The following is a 17,907-nucleotide window of genomic DNA, read 5'->3' on the forward strand; positions in this document are numbered from 1 at the left end:
CCTGAAGTCGCAGTAGCAAACAAAAGCTGCCAGGACAGCCACAGGCATGTCAAGTGCCACACACACATGTGCGGCTACCTGTATGTGAGCGCTTGTATGTGAATGTGTGTGAGTGTAACCTGCCCCTTTTTAAACCGCTTAATAAAGTCACTTAAGCCCGACCTTTTGACTACGTTACAATTGACACGAGCGGAGTGTGTGTGTGTTGACAAAGGCTGTTCTGTCGCGCTGCCATTGTAGTTACAAGACACACAAACACTCGCACACACACACACAAATGCAGCTGTAGCCACAGGCAGCGTGACATCATGTCTTTTGTTGCGGTCAACCGGAAAACTGCAAAACATGTCGCCCAAAACAGGCGCAAGCCGACGAGTCCCTTGTGCTTGTCCTTGCTGCACGTTTGTCATAACAAACCCAACAACAACAACAGCAGCAGCAACAAAAAAAAAAGGATCACAAACAAGTCTGTCAAGTTTTCAACTTACAAAATACCTGTCGCCGTCTTTTATGTGTGCGTGCCAGTGTGTGTGTCGCACACTCAAATGTGATAAATACGCGCTACATAAAATTGTGAATCATTAATAAAGGCAGCCCCCAGCGTGGGGGTTGCTTGCTTGACGGCTGGCTGGCTTGCCCGGGCAACCCTCCTCTGGCGAGTCCTGCATCATGTTCCTATATAAACAACAAAAGTTGTGTCCGAAATGATTTTATTTTGTGCTCGCTGCTTGCTGGACTCAAGTAATTTGTACAATTTTTCAGCAGCATCATGTGTTGGCCCGTATCATGCGCATTATCTGGCGTATCCTCTACCTTGTCCTTGCTCTAGTCCTTGTTGCTGTTGTTGTTGGTGTTGTTATTGCTGTTGGTCATTACGGTCATTAAGCTGTGCGGTAGCTGCGGCCGTGGCTATGGCTGTGGCTATGCCGGCGGCTAACGCTACACGCGTCTTAATCCTTGGCCCATTTGACGGGTTCTCTCTCTCTCTCTCTCTTTCTCTGTGTGTGCGCTGAGCGCTCGTTAGTCAGCTGCACTTCTGCCGCAGGGATCTCCCTCGCCGGGCATCCAGGAGCCACTTTGTAGCTGCTAAGCCCACGTCCAACATTATGACGGATTGTGCTGTGTGTTACCTTTAATTTGATCTGATTTTGACCGTTAGAAAAATCGACCATTCTTTGTTAAGAGACGTCATTTTCATAGCTTTAAAAACAGATAAATCATAGGCAAAAAGAAGGTAATATACAAGGCCATCTTGAATAACAAACATCTTTGTGCTTTTGCTTGGCACAAAGATTTTTGAAAGCTGCTTAAAGCTCTATGAGATTGGTAGATACATTATCTAATGCGTAAATTCTAAGGCTAACCTCAAATCGTTAGGATTAAAATGTGTTTAGATACTGTAAGTCTAGCTTCTTAAAAAGTGAGTTTAATTTGGTAATTAAACTGTTCGATATAAGTGATCTGTATTCAGATGTTGCGAAAAGCTGGAGAGGTACGTGAAAGTATTGATAAAGATATAATATATTATCGTAGTAATAAACGTGTTAAAAACACATGTTAAAAAGAACATTAAAGCTTCAGGTAAGCGATATAAAAGCTCTAAGTTAGATTAAGAATATTAATGCTATTTAAGGAATTCTTAAACTCCAAGGATGGGTTAGCTAGAACGAATAAGCAAGCTTTTGCATAAACTGAAAGCAGGGCAAAATATTTAGTCTGCTGTAGACAGTTGGGCTTCGACTTGGGCTGTCATTGCTCCAAAATCCTTAAATATTAATCTTTTGCTCAAGTGCCACTTATCTGATTAGCCATCTGCACATGTTTTCGATATGATTGGGCATCACAATATGCGCAATCATTACTCACTGTTACTTTCACCCTGTCTCTCGCACTTTCACTAAGAATTTTGCTTGAGCCAATTTGGACATTTGTTGGCAGCCAAGGGCAACGTCTGGAACTGAGGCTAACAACAAATGTGTGTCGTGCGTGTCGCAAAACATCAAAGTCAAGTCGCTGCGAGTGCAGAGTGCTCTGGCTGGTCAACTGTTTGATCATAATCATGGGCATCATCATGGGCATTGGCTGCAAAATGCTTTTGTGAGTGCCGCCAACAGCCACGCAGAGCAGCTGCCGTCCTGCAGTGGGCAGCAGCAATAGACTCAACAAGATCGCGTAGAGATCGGCTGGTAGCCCAGTTTGGTCTACGCATAATTAGTGCAATGTTGCTGCTCATGATTAATTCGGCTTAATTAGAAATGCAGACGAATGACGAAATTAATTCAATAAAAATTCCAGCTTGTTTTCTCAGCCTCTAAAACCTTCAGTCTTTTTTTTTATACATTCGCTTCTTTTTTTGTTGCTCTCTCTTGTTGAGCCTAAAGATCGCAATCTAATAAATTATCATTTGCACTGCAATCGTCAATGTCCCCAGCCTTCAATCATGCTGCGGCCTTTGATCAAGCTCTCTGGGCCGCAGGCTTCTCGACTCTTCGACTCTTTGACTACAAGGCTCCTTGGCTGCCGGACTCCTCCTCCATTTTTGGCCTGATCAAAATTCTGTCCAGCTCGAGTCCGAGTGACAGACGTTTACTTAGTTGTTATAATTCTGGTCGTGTTGATGTTTTATTGGATTTCGTTTGCTGTAGTTTAGCTACCTGGGATAGGTAGCTTTGAGTTTTTTCTCTCTGACTTATCTTTTTTTATTTGATTTTTTTTTTTTTTTTGGGTAGACATTGCGCATTCCTGCCTCAGTCTGGGACCGAGGGCAATACCCAATACGTCACTGCAAAATTTGATGATCCTTTGATGGATTTCTGCTGCGTTCCAAAGCGCCGTTAGCTGCGGCAAAAGTTGCGCTAATCTAAAGCAAAATATTTCAAATATTTTTGCAACCAACGAACAAAAAATCCAAACGACAGCAGCCAAAAGCAAAAAGAGCTGCAGCAAAATGTGTGGCATCCATGTGAAGGGCAAATATACGAGTATTTTGAGGGTCATTTCGACGGCCTTTATTTTCCGCACTATTTGCGTCTAATTTTCAAAAGAGGTTTCGGCAGCTCTTTAGTTCGGGCAGTGAGCATAAATTGGAGCCGCACTCAATTGAACAAATCAACAGCTTTTCCAGCAGTGAAGGGGAGAGTGGGGTTCGGGGCCAGAAAATAACAATAATTCCAACACCTCGCGCTGTGTTGAGCGGCGATTGCTGCATCGCTGCGTTTGTTTACCCAGTCTCCCGGCCCCGGCCACTACCCCTGCCCCGCGAACACATTTAATTGCCACACTTCCTACTTCCGTTTTTAAAGCGTTTGCTCTTTTTATTTTTACATGGATTATCTTTTTTTCACACTGAGTGCTGGAAAAGTGGCTTTTCCAGCGGGTTTTGCCTATCGAAAGTGGTTGTGCGCGTTGGCAAAAATCGTTTTTATGTGGAGTATTCGTATGTGTGACACTTTCATTTTCATTGAGTTTTGCATTCATGAATATCAGAGAGCTTGACACTGCTTGGGAATTAAATTGGCATTTAATTGATATAATTAATTACAAATTTGTCATTTTTGTCATAAGTTGATACATTGAAATGCTAAAAATTACACATAAACCTATTATATTATCGTTATTTTATCTGTAATGCAGCATATTTTCAAACATAATTTAATAACATAATGACTATTAATCTATCAATAAATATCATAAATTAAGCAAAAAAGACAATTAAATATTTTGAAGCCAAGTCCATAAAAGGCAAACCTATGAAAAAGACATTTCCAAAAATTGTTACAAATTTTGTTGTTAATTAATAAAAAAATGGTCTGTTAATTAAATGCCACGTAAAAATAATTAATTAATTCAACAATTAATTTATTTATTAGCACAAAGCAAACAATATGAAACTGCACTGCTTCACACAGTCCTTTTATAAGCATTTTCACATGTCAATCGAGCATTTAAACTCAATAATTTACCATGTGCCATTCAAGTTGTCGGCGAATAAGTCGGAGTACTCGTATTCGTACTCGCACTCATACTCGTACTAGCACTCGACCAAGTAAAAGTTTTTGCCCCAACCTGTGGCAAATATAGCGCCGGCTCATATTAAGCTATGAATTTTCATGTTATTGCAGCTAATTTTCATTTAATGCATTTGCTACAAACAAAAAGAGAGTGGCGTAGTAAAAAGGGGCTCATCTATATAAATTAAATAGTGATTATAATTCTAAAAAAAAAATTATAAATATTCAAGGCTGTCATGAGAGAGTTTTCTTCTAAATGTATGTTTATCTTCAAATCTCATCCCCTTTGGCGAGCAGCTACGCCTCTGCCAGCTTTACTGTTGTGGCCAGCCGACAAACGTGCAATTTTAATTGTAGACCATAAACTATCGAACGTATCGCATGCGTATCACTGCAGTATCTAATGCCGGTGAAAACCCGTTCGCTCAGGAAACCGTTCAGACATTGGACATTAGATTCTCACAGTCAGCAGCAGCAGCCAGCAGCCGCAATCAGCAGCTCCGCCAGACGCAATCCTGAGCCAACGTCCACGTCGAACGGACGTCGTTGGCAAGCGAACGAAAGTGGCAGCACCTGATTTGAGCGCCAGTTGTCCGCCGTCTGTCACCCAGCCACTCAGGCGACCATTCAGTCAGTCATTCAGTCATTCAGGCGCTCATTCATGCATGCTTAGATACTTATTGGAGTTCCAATTGGAGTTGGAGTTGGTGTTGTAGTCGGAGTTGGAGCTGAGCGCTTCGACTGGGAGTATAATTCAATTTCCGTTGCAGTCGGACTGCTGGATTGCTGGATCTCTAGTGTATCAAATACCCATATTGACACATTGATTTAGTGCTTACATGGATCGCTGACCATTTGTTTTGATATTGATTTATATTTTTAAGTTATTGATACGTTTCGTTTTTTTTTTAATCATGTTTTTTAGCTCGCTGATTGAGCGATTAACGTTGCGTTCACTCGTAAACTTAGTCAATTTATGTCAGCCGCTTGAAAGCCTTCAGTCGAAAGAAATACCAATAGTTATACAAATAGCTAAGCTAACTATAAGATATGCCTAATGAGTGGCTGGGAGAAATGTTGCCGATAGCCGTTTTTATGAAAAATAAAACAATTCCGTTTTATTTTCTATTTAAATTTACATAAAATAACTTTACATTCAAGTTCTAGATTTCAAACTTCAAAATATTTGTATCTAATAAATATATAAATTACCAGCTAGAGATTAGGTGAAATGCTGATAAAAAATATGTGAACATTTCAAAAAGGTTTTTAAGGAAAACAAACTCAAATATGCTGAAGATTTTAAATGACAATCAAATATTAGGAAAACTGTGTTTGCATTAGTAAACGGATCAAATTTAAACTGTAAATACAATCTAATAAATAATCTATGCCATTAATTGAAGATTGTCTGCATATACATATGTATCTAGCATGTTGCTCATAGCTAATAATTATTCTGCACTTAACAAAGCAACACCTCTAAACAACTATGATTTCTAGTGCTCCAACTTCTGATTATTGTATGCGTGCGTATCTAAGAGAACGCCAACAAGAACAACAATAGCAACAGCAAATATCAACAACCTGTAACGAAACAGCCAACAACTTTATCGCGTGCAAAGTGCGAGACTCGTGCTGTCTCGTTTGGTCAGCAGTTTGGGGTTTGGTAATGATGATGATAGCTTTTTGATGCTAATGATAGACGAGGCAGCTAACACTAACTTACAAGCACACACACGCCCAGTGTATCTATGTGCACCATGTGTGTGTAATTGTGCTCATCGCAATCGGAAGTGACTGCGAGAACATTGATTGAAAGTGAAATTTTGCATAGGCAAAGCGAATGATAATCGTTCAATCAATTAAGGTTAATTACAATTTAATGCAATTGGCTAAAAGCACCAAAATTTGGCAAACTTAAGCGTTGTGGATAGAAAAAAGTAATCACAAACATTTGACGTCGATTATGCAAAAGTCTCAGCGAAGAACAGTTAGTTTTTGCAGTCAAAAACACGATGATCGGCGGCAAAATTTTTATTTTTTATTTTTATATATATAGTTTTTTATTTGAGCAACCCTTTCGTGCCGTGCCATAATTTTGGCTGAAGCTCATTTCGAAATTGCAGTAGCCGAAATTTTGGCAAAAACGTTGCTTGAACCAAAAAAATACGCATATGCAAGATATATTCTAATTTTGTTTTTGCGTTTTTATGAGTTATAATTTGAAATTATTGGGCTACTGGCTTTTGGCCCTGCGGCCAACTCTGGTTGAGGCATATGCAAATTTTTAAATACACTTACCAGAGGGTATTTTAAGTTTGCTGCATAATGTATACTCATTGTAGGTATTCTGAACTTAGTTATAGTAGCATAGTAACAGAAGTTAGAAATCAAACTTTAATTCTTGCCTGAAATCTTGAAAATCGCAAAGAAAAACGACATTTCAGAAATGCAGAGAGCAAGTGACAAAAACTCGCCAGCGTGAAAGGGAGGGCGGAAGATTATGGGGCACACAATTTGGATAAGTAAAAAGATGGAAAAAAGTTTACTTAAAAAATACCTTGAAAACAAGTAATAAAATTTCTTAAATGAATTTTCGATGTAACTATCCATATCTTTCCAATCTATATTATATAGATAAAGATACAATTGCTTGGCAGTGTATTTGATATTCGACTGTTGATACTTAGCTCTTTTTCTGCTTTCAACTTTGATTAGCTCTTTGGCGCTTCTAACGGTAATGCGTTTTGGACCAGTCGCTGATTGATCGTCGCGTAACGTTTATAGCCCGGGATATGTGTGTTTATCTGTCTGGGCCATTTGCATATCCGAAATGATAATTGAGCTGGGCTGGGTTAGCTGTGATCAAAACGTGTTCAAGGCTATCGAGATCTTTGGTAAAATCTCAGGCATTCAACCGCTGGCAATCTTTGTGGGCTTCTCTGTAAACTGTGCTGATTATCCACTCCAAGCTGAAACCACTTCCCAGCTAAATGCACAAAGGAGCAAATAAAACAAATTCGAACCGCAAAACAAATGTAGTTACAACAATGAGAGCTGCAAGTGTTCCTGCCGCTGCCACTGAACCTGGGGCAATGTTTGCGGAGTTTTCTGGTTTTCGTATCGCTTGATGATTGTCAATCAGAGCAGATTTAAACGAAGGTTAAGAGTTGCATACGTTTAATCTGGTACAACGAGGCTGCGGCCAGGCAGCAACCAAATCATTGAAGCGCGTAAAACGTAGCAACGGATGCTGCAACGTGCGCCCTCCCCCCTCCCTTTCTACCATCACCTCCGATTGCAGACCCCTTTCAAGAAGTGCATGGTAATGATGTTCGCTGTGATAGAGATGCGGCGCGCCGGCTGATTGCAATCGCTGGCCATTTGGCCATTTGGCCGTTTACTGTTTGCATTTGTGTTGCAAATTTACAGCTGCAACTGCAACTGGGCGGCATCATTAGCCGCCAAGGTCAGCCAGCGCGGTAGCAAGCCCCATTGCAACAAATTAACCAAAGTGATGATGCGTTAAGTGGCAAAAATGGCGCAACCACCAACAACCACTGAGCCGACACCAACCACCACCACCACCACCACAATACGGAAATTAGTTTTAGCGGTTTGCTCAGCGGAAGGACGGCCATGTCATGTTCCTGTGACAGCTGCTGTTGCGCCGGCACGCCCACATTTTGGCACTTTGTCTTTGGCCAATTAAAATCAAATTTCATCAATTTTAGACAATTTTCATGTGGCAACTTTCTGACACTGATGACAGTTTAATTGCCCTGCCTGAAACTCAGCCACGGAATTAAGCTCGACAGCTGCTTTCACTTGCAAAAAGGACATTCACTCATCGCTCGGTTAGAGTATTAGTATCATCAGCCATTGATGCGACTTGATAAGAAAGGACTGCGCCACATTTCTGACATTAATTAGTACTCATTTTGTGGCTACTCGAAATACTCGCAATTTTATTTCACTTTTCTGCCAACGTCATTGCCATTATTGAAGGGTGCCTTCACAAGGGTGAATAGTTTTTTAGATTGCAAATATATTCCATTATAATGCAGGATGGATGGGGTAATTGCAATTAATATTCTTGAATTATGATACATTTTAAGCTTTCCGACGCGACTTTAATGTGCATCATAACAAACAAAAGCAACAAGGTACTAATATTGAAAGCGAGCAGATGATATTTAAAGCTACTTTAAGTACCTCCTGTCTCATGACTTTCTTCTCAGTTAGAAAGCATAAAAAAATATTTTTATTAAGATTTTGGATAGTTTTATATTCTAATAGAAAAACGGATTATTTCGAGAGCGAATAGAATAGATTATAATAAGAATTTGTCGAACCGAGAATTTTCTAGTTAATGTCTAAACACCCAGCAACTGGTATTGAAATCGAACGTGTCTGTTAGGCACTTAAAGAATGTAAATCAAACTTTTCTGATTTCATATTTTAAATGCTAGCAAATAAACTCAGACTTAAAATACACTTCGATCAATAGCTAAAGAAATGGCCGTATATATTATGACCTGGCAGAATCTCAGAATAATTTGCTTCGTATGTCCTCTAAGATTATTGCTACACGATTTTAAAGCTTTTTTTTAATACTTCAACTTTCTTGTGCAAAAATTTGCGTAGAAAGACAACCAAGCTTCTTTCCCAGGTACTTAACGTAAGATAACCGTTAAGCTGTAATAAATATATGGTATTGTTTTATGAGCAAAGGTGCCGCCAACGAAATTACCTTGATGTTTGCTTTCTAAACGCTATCAAAATTTATATTCTTCATATAGGCAGCCTAACGCCTGTGTATTGCCAGAAATTGATGAGAATTTCGAGAAAGTTATTGACTTAGCTCTTTACCGGAAAAGAAATAAAGCAACCAAAGTGTCCGTCACTCGAACAATGGGGTATACGTAATGACAGCAGTAAAAACTGCAGGCACTCTGCTTATTATTGAAGGAGCTGCGAAGTAAAAGCTAGGTCCATTTGCATATGAACGACAGGCGGCGGGTCAGACTTACAGCACGTTTAGCTCAACTTAATTAGCCAAGTTGAGATCAAAGAGGCGAAACCACCCAGAAGCCCAAGCACTTAAACAGTAGTAGCTACCGTCCATGCTTGACACAAATTACCAAGTTTAATGCGACAGCCAACTGACTACCAGCCAGCAAGCCATCCAGTCAGTTAGCCAGGCTGCAAAATTAACATGACAACGGCAATACTTCAATAGCCCAAAACTGAAAACCAAACCCAAACCGAAAGACTCCGTGCAGGACACATATACATATAAACTTTTTGGTGTTAAAATGAGTATAGCTGCATTTTATTATGATTATTATGATTCTCAACTGGCAAACGGCGAAAAATTACAAATCATCGTACAGCGAGCGGCACTAAACTCATCAGACGAGTCAGTCAGACAGATAGCCAGACAGACGGGCATACAGCCACTGGCCATCAGCAGAACCATCAACAGACCCATCAGCAGTAGCCGCCGCAGCAGCCGCCGCTTTAGCGGTAGCAACGGTAGCCGATCGAGTGCAAGCCGAACAGCTTTAATGGCCAACCTTTTGGCTTGTACACTTAAACAAAAAGGAGGCGTGGATAATATATTAAGAAATAAAGAATTGCATATTATTGCATTGAATGGGTAATTGGATAAATGTTACTTGAGACAAAAATAAAAACAAATTTAAAAGGTTTGCAGGAACAATGAAAACAAGTTGTTAATAATAATTGTTTTCAGTATCTCCATCTTTTGTTTTTTAAAATATACAATAAAACAATAAAATAAAATTGATTAGATATGTGTATTGTATACTTTAATTAATATAATAATATTAATATTGATAACATAATCATTTAAATTTTAGATATATTATACTGTTAAGAAAATAATTATAATAATATTTTTAAATATAATATTATTTTTTTTGTTTATTTAGCAGGGTCGAGGTCCAGCTAACTTAATATTTTGAAAATAGAAAGTTCACCAAAATCAGCAATAAATAAATATTATAAAATATATTACAAAAAAAATTATCCACTACTTTTTGTGAGAATATAGGTTTTTGTAAATTATTTTATTTATTCAATTATATTTTAAAAATAAGAATTTAAGTAATTATATCACAACTATTTTTCTGAGTGTTGCAATGGTTAGTGGGGTCTTGCAGCAGGCTCGAATGTGAATTCCGTGCATTTGCAATCGCACTTGACTGCAAGCACTACGTCCGGTCGTTGGGTCAGTTGCTGCTGCTGCTGCTGCTGCAGTAGCTGTTGCTGCTGTTGTTGCTGCCGGGGGCCTCGGGGAGTTGCTGTTGCTGTTGCCGCTTGCCGCTTGCAGTTGCTGATGACGACGTTGCAAAGTTTAACGCGTTTTTCGCTTTTGTATGATCATTATCACAGTTTTCGCTTTACGCAACTTCTTCTACAGCTCATTTGGCATTTGTTGGCCGATTGTTGTTGCTGCTGTTGCCCCGTTGCTTTTTGGTGATCCATCAATAGCAACTGTTGCTCTTGCTTCAATGATATACGCTCATTGCATTCGCTTTGGCTTTTCGGTGTTCTGTTACCATTCGGGCCCTCTCGCGGTCTGCGGGCCAAGCTCGACTTGATTGGTTTGGCCTTTGGTGGCATCAAAAACAAATAAAAGCTTAAATTGTTTTCAGATCATAAAGCAAAAAGGGTTTTCAGCCCATTGATTGTCTGCCTGATTGCCATTTATTGCCCAGCCCCCAAGCCCCCCCAAACCTACCACAATTGTCTGATTTTGGTGGTTTTACAGCTTCACAGTTACAGTTATTGGGCTAATGAGACGCTGGCTGAGCAAGTTTTGCAGTCTATCAATACTTTGGCTACAACCACGCCCACTAAATATTATACAAGCACATTACGTATACGCAGCGTATGTAATTAAAAGCGATACACATGAAAATTGGCCAGTTGGGACATTTACGAGCCATAAACTCATGCCACATACATTGTTAACAGCACTAAAAACAGCAACAATAACAACAAGCACAACTAATTGGGTCAGTGCATAGGGTAGGGTAGGCGGGTAGGGGCGATTGACACACCTGTTTTGGCAGCTGAGCGCGTAGCGCGTAAATGTTGAACGCAAGCGATGTTTCACTTAGGGTCCGGCCCAGAGCTGTCATAAATAAATAAATAATTTTTGCCATTTTTGACAGACAGCAAATGGGTGACAATAGAAATGATGACATGACAGAGCGTTTTTTTTTTTTTTTAGTTGTGTGTTGTTGCACCTTTTGCTTTGAGCTCAACCTGTTGCCTAATTGCGTCCTGCGCATGTTTTTGGGGCCTTGCTGCACGCAGCATTGTTGCAACAACAGCAAATGGCATAAATTTAAATTTTAATTTACTGCGTCGCGTCGTCAATTGCAGTCGTGCCAAGGCACTTGCTGCTCCCGTAAACGGAGCCAGTCGCAGTTGCTTTCTCAGTCGCAGTCGCAGTCACAGTCGCAGTCGTGGTCGCAGTTCCAGTTCCAAGCTAAAGGTGGACGCTGCCTGCCTGCTATTTTATTTCATTTCATTTATTTATTTTGAGCTACTTGCAAAATAATTGCATAAATAAATATGTTAAGCAAAAGGTACGAGCCTCGCTTTTCCCTGGTGCTGCCTCCCTCTCCCTCTCCGTCTCTCTCTCTCTCTCTTCCTTTCTTACTATCTTCCTTACTCTCTCCCTCGCTCTCCTCAGTGCGCTGCTACCTCCTTAATTTGTTGCATTTTGATTACAATCGCTCCGCAGGTTGTCCACTTGCTCCGGGGGCAGATGTAGCCCAGACGCCGGACGCCTGTTGCTGCCTCTCACTCTCCTGCCGCCTGATTGAAGTGTAGTGATTATTTGTGTGTGTAACTGACATTTGCTACCTGTCCACCTATCATTGCTCCTCTTGTTATTGTTGCTGCTGTTGATGTTTGTCAGGGGGGCGCTGCCATTCTGTAGACAATTTATCAATGAAACGATGGATTTGCGGATGTACTCAGCTCAGCTCAGCTCGTCTGCTAACTGGCATTAGTTGCATGTAAATTTTGACATAGATATGCAAACTCTGGCCACAAATGGAGACAACTTCTTTGGGTCAACTGGGGCTAATGGCGTGCTACTAATGGCCGGGAATTAACAATTCAATTTGTTTGGTAACATTGCTTCCAATTAGAAAGTTAAATGCAGGTAAAGCAAATATTATGTATATTAAATGCCTAATAAATATGTTTGTTTATTGATTTTAATAGAAGAAATTTGAATGCAAAATATCTTACTAAACTATTGAAAAAAAAAAACAAAAAACTTTAAGTAACAACGATTTAAAGCTCATATTTATATTTCAGTACTCAAGCTAAAGATTTAAAAAATTGATTGGCAAACTCCTATCTTTCCCCTCGTTATTACATTTTAATTTTATTTTAAATTTAATTCTATATATTTTGGTCTTGTAATTAATATTTGAAGTAACTTGTTCCCATTTTGACTTTTTAAATTATTTAAATTAATGGTAATTATTTTCCTATTTTTTCTACTAATTGTTCGTTTTACTTATAGTTATTTTTATAGATGAAAAAAATTAAAATATGTGTTATATATGAGAATAAGTGTACAAAATAATATGCATGCTCTTATCGTCTTATATATGAATGCATCATCTTATCCAAAATATTAAATAAATTTAAGAATTATGTATTTCATCTGTAATTTAAGTCAAAGGAATTTTTTAAAGCAACGAAATAAAACATCAAGGTAATCCACTTACTAACCACTCCATAACTCCAGCCTCAAGGCAAATTGACAGTCATAAGCGTTTCCCGAAGACAACTTAATCCGGTAGCTACACAAAAAAAAAGTATCTTACCCAAACACGCACACATACACACACAACGACAGGCAATTGACATATGCACACACGATTAACAAGTGTTTAAATCACAATAAAACTTTAAATCCCACAGATGAAGCCATAAAAACTTATGAAAACAAAACAAGCCAAAAGAAACGAAAACCAAATAAACTGCCACTGGACCAGGGGCAAAGGCAGAAGGGGCAGCATGCAAAAACTTCCCGCAATGAGCGGGAGTATCAGAAGAAAAAAAAGCAAAAAAACTTACGCATCCAAAAATTGGTCAATAAAATCAACGACAAAACTTTTGTTTAGCGGAGTACAAAGGACACCCAGCCAGGACAGGACACACACACAAACACACAAATGCACACACACAATGGCAGTCAAGGCGAGTGAAGACGGAGAAAAAAAGTTTTTAGCGGGGCGTGTGCGTCTCTCACAATGGTGGACAAAAAACATTCCCAGGGCAATAAAAATGACAACAGTTACAAAGTGGCGGCGGGAGATACATATTACAAAGGCAAACAGACAGACAGTCAGACAGACAGACAGACAGAGAGCCAGAGGGGCAGACACTGGGACAGACACTCACACACTTGTGGAGATTAAGCCAATTTAACAGATGCTTTAAGTCAACCGTCCCATAATCTCATGTGGGATTAACGCGTGGTAGTGCGAACTGCAGGCAACTTGTCCGAGGATGCGCATATGAGGAGCACCTGTGAGCGTGTGTGTGCTTGTGTGTGGCAAGAAGGTGACGCACTTGTGGACTTTATAGATGCCCTGCAATGACAGTTGGGCATACTTAAATTGTGAACAATTTTGAGTTTGAGATAGAGTTTAAGTAAGAAAATTACATGAACAGCTGTTTTTTAGCTGTTCACAATTTTAATTTTTAGGACTATCTATTTTATTTTATGTTTAGAATTATTTAATTTTAGTAATTATATCTACCTACAGTAGATATCTAAAACTTGAATAAGAAGGCGCCTTGTTTAAGAATAAACCGAAAATAATGAATTAATTGAAACAAATATTAACACACAATTTTCGTTGAATTTGAACTGGCAACCTCTCGCTTATTTGTTCAACGCTCAGGCAATTTAAACACACCTGTTTAAAATGTATACATTTCCAAAGCATTACCTAAAATATATCTTTAGTTCTATCAGACTTGAAAATATTTTATTACAAGCGCTTTTTCTTACGCAATTATTTTTATATGCAAGTCTTAAATGTTAAGATGCCTGTGACCTTTACGTTATAATAATAATAACAAATATTAAAATATTAATGCATATAGCTAACTTTAGATAAGAATCTTAAACGTGACCAATCTTGTGTCTTTTTAACGCATGTATCTTTTATGTTGCCCTGACATTTAGCCAGCTACCGAATACGCAATTCTCTGACTTTTGCCGCCAGTGCGACTTGCATTTATTTCACTTTTCGTTAGCTTCTGTATTTTTTTATTACTTATTTTAAAATCGCAGCATAAATTCCCAAACACACACGCACACAGATAGGGACACACACTCGCTACACAGCTGCAGACAGAGCGACCTCAGCAAATCTTTTGCCATTGCCTTTGCCTGTGCCCGGCAGCTTTACAGATACTTTTTTCCACAGATACTTTGTCTTTGCTGCGTTGTCTGCGTTTGGCAAATCCTTTAGACGACGTCGCATGTTTGCCTTTTTTTGGCACTCTCTGTTTGTTTTTTTTTTCTTTTTGTTTTTTTTTTTTATTATTTCATTTCATATCATTTTTTGTTGTTGTATTTGCTTGAGTTGCCCATTTGCGGCGTTTTGATATGTTACCCGGTAGCGATCCTTTTTTTCTGGTGTTATTTCGCCCTAACCCCTGGTGCCCCTGGTGTTGCTTGCTTGCCTGCAGCTAGGGCTGTGGCCGTGCCCCAACTCTTTATTATTTTTGGGTGCCCCAGCCTCAAAATGAGCCACTTAAAGAGATGAGATTTTTGGCGTCTGACGATGTCGGCATTTATCAAATAAATATCTCTGAAATATATAACAAATAATGAAATGCAGTCGCACAAAATTGGTGTTATTAATTGTGGTCAATTGATTCGATTTGTTTATGGCTGGGAGTGAGCGGGCTTCTCCTCTTCTTCTCCAATCTCCAGCCAGCCCTATGAGCAGATAGATACAATGGATAGATACATCATCTAGTCCTCGTGAACTGCGCATCATTAGCAGCTAACCGCAGCAACAACAACTGTGCGCCACAAATGAATTAATTGAAACATTACCTAAGCAAACGTCGCCCCACAACTAGGTCCAATCATTGGGTTGGCTAATTGAATTTCCTCCACACAAAAAGGTCGAGCCACGGTCCACGTGTCCTGCCTTCTTCTGCCCGTTCCCCCTCTGTCAACGCTTGTTCATGTTTGTTCACTTGTAGAAAAATGAATGTCTCGCATTTTAAGTGTGCCTCGCATTGTCTCTTCTTCTTCTTTTGCTCTTTTTTTTTATACCAGGGTCCATGGGCATTGTTGCTATGTGTTTTCACGCATAAAAATTAAAGCCACCGCGCTTTTGTTTGTGTTGTGCTCCTGTGGGTGCCCTGTTGCCCTTTTGCTCCACCCTCTATCTGTCTGCCGCCCGGCAATCTTCATCAGCTTTATGGCAACAATTGGCCTTTGTTGTAAATGTGGCTATCATTAGTTCGCTGGCTACTTAACACGACATTGATGTAGCTTAATTATGCCTCAGCTCGAGACAGAGATGATCTCTTTGAGCATAGAGCATAGAGCATGAGCGTGCCAAAAGGGATGCACTGGACAGAAATATATATAAAGCTAAGATGATTATCCCACTGTAGCTGAGAAGGTAATTGATGTATACATTTTTGGCTTGATTATTTTATAGTCTAAGCACCCCTTGAGAATTTGAACATGACGATTATATAATTGCTCTGTAAATCTCTAGTGATTGGAAAAGTAGCAATAAAGAAGAGAAAAGCTTACTTTCCTAGTTATCAAAACTCTTCACTTGTTTTCGCCAAATGAAAATTATAAATAATTTTTTGTTTAAATGACGATAATATTTTAAATAATTATAAACTATATTTTCAAATCATTTTTAGCTGTAAAAATACAGTTATTTTTGGTAAACATTAAAACATATTAAGTTAATAAATAAAAACATAAACAAATTATATGAAATATTATTACAATCGTTTGTAGTATAATAAAAAAAATATGTTTAATATTAAGAAGAAATTAAATGAATATGTTTTTCCTACGTAATGTAAATGTATTAGCATAAGCTGGCTACCCTATATCCACCGATTTGTCAGCCCCTTTATGCGGCCCTGGTCTCTGCCCCTGTGCACTTTACACTAGATGTCGCCATAGCTCAAGTCCCGGAGTAGAGAACAACATCGAAAACAGCCGCTGACTGACTTTAATTACATTCAGGCCAAAAACTTTGGATGGTAACGAAACAATTCATTAAAGCTGGGTAAGTGGTAGGTGGATAGGTTCATAACAATTTGCCTGGGATAACAGCTAGATGAGCTCAACTGTCCAGCCGGCAGAGATTTGAAGCTGAGTAGGTGGAGCCGTGGCCACACCCCCGCCGGAACCGTTAATGATGTGCACCATGCTAGAAGATTGCGCTTGAAGTTGACTGAAATGAGATGGATGAACGGTTGTATATCTGGCGGGCTGTCTGTCAGTCTGGCTGGCTGGCTGGCTAGAATGGAATGTCTAGCTGAATGGGCTGTCTGGCCCCGGTTGACACCGAGTTCAAGTAGCGGGCTGCATCTCAAGATTGACTAATGGCAATGGAAGCGACGACATACCGTTGATTGATTGTTTTTCCATGTAAATCGTGCGACAAATTAATCAATGCTAATGACACTTTCAGACCGACAGAAACTAGTAGCCATCTTCAGGTTGCCCAAATGCGGAAATGGCACCGAACGGACCGAAGTGCGCTCTGGAAAAGCAAACAAATTGCATTTTAAGCGGCTGCCGCGTTGTCCTCTCGCAGGATCTGCTGGTACGTGTGTGCAATTTTTCAAAAAGGCTTTAGATAAAACTGATTTACACTAGCGCAATTGTTAATTACCCGGTAAGATGTTAGATGCCTTGAGTATCTCACAGATACTTTTCCACATTAAAGCAACGCATTCACTTGGCATAAATTTCACTTATCTTAACTCTGATTTTATGCTAATGTGTCGCAGCGTCTTGTTAGCTGCAAGATTTAAAGATAAAATGCGCCAAAAGATGCGAGACACGCCGGCAACTGTTAAGCTGGCCAAAACAACTACCAATACTCACACAAATATACAACAATCCTTCCATGCACTGTCCGTCTGGTTGACGCCCACTGTGCCCTGCATGGCACTGTCAACCCTTTCTGCACTTCAGCTCGCATATCCCATTTCCCATATTGCGATTCCCACTTAACAGTTTCGGTTGCTGTTTTGCACCCCGAGTTACGCTTTTTGTTATGCTAAACTGCAAGGGTTGCTTCGTGGCGTGCATTGCACTTTTGTGGGCTGGCTGTTTACCAGGCGCTGCTCACGAGTGCTGGTAGTACATCTATAATTACGTCACCTTGGCTCGGCGCAAGGCAGCGTGGCAGTCACAGCCAACACCCAAACAAGTTGGCTGGTTTTAAATTAATGACACGAGCTGCAAATGCCAACTTGAGCTTTCGTTGATTCTAGTGTACGAAACAAATTGTTATACAGTGTTGTGTAATAATTGTTAACAATATCTCATAATATATTACGAAACTTTATCACAGCTAGCCGCGGCTATAACTGCAGTTTTCAAAAGCATATAAAAGCTTTAAACCACATTACCTATATATTAAAAGCCTAACATTTTATTTCGCAACACTCTCATCTCATTCTTCCACATGTTGCACTATTGTATATTGAACTTTCAAAACACTTGAAAGCTTACAGTCGAATTAAGTACTAAGAAAGCTTTTTTAAATCTTTGAATCTATAATGAGCTTAAGAAGCTCGGCTCAGGTGACTATTG

This window comes from Drosophila virilis, chromosome 2 (assembly GCF_030788295.1).
Source record: "Drosophila virilis strain 15010-1051.87 chromosome 2, Dvir_AGI_RSII-ME, whole genome shotgun sequence".
NCBI lineage: Eukaryota > Metazoa > Arthropoda > Insecta > Diptera > Drosophilidae > Drosophila > Drosophila virilis.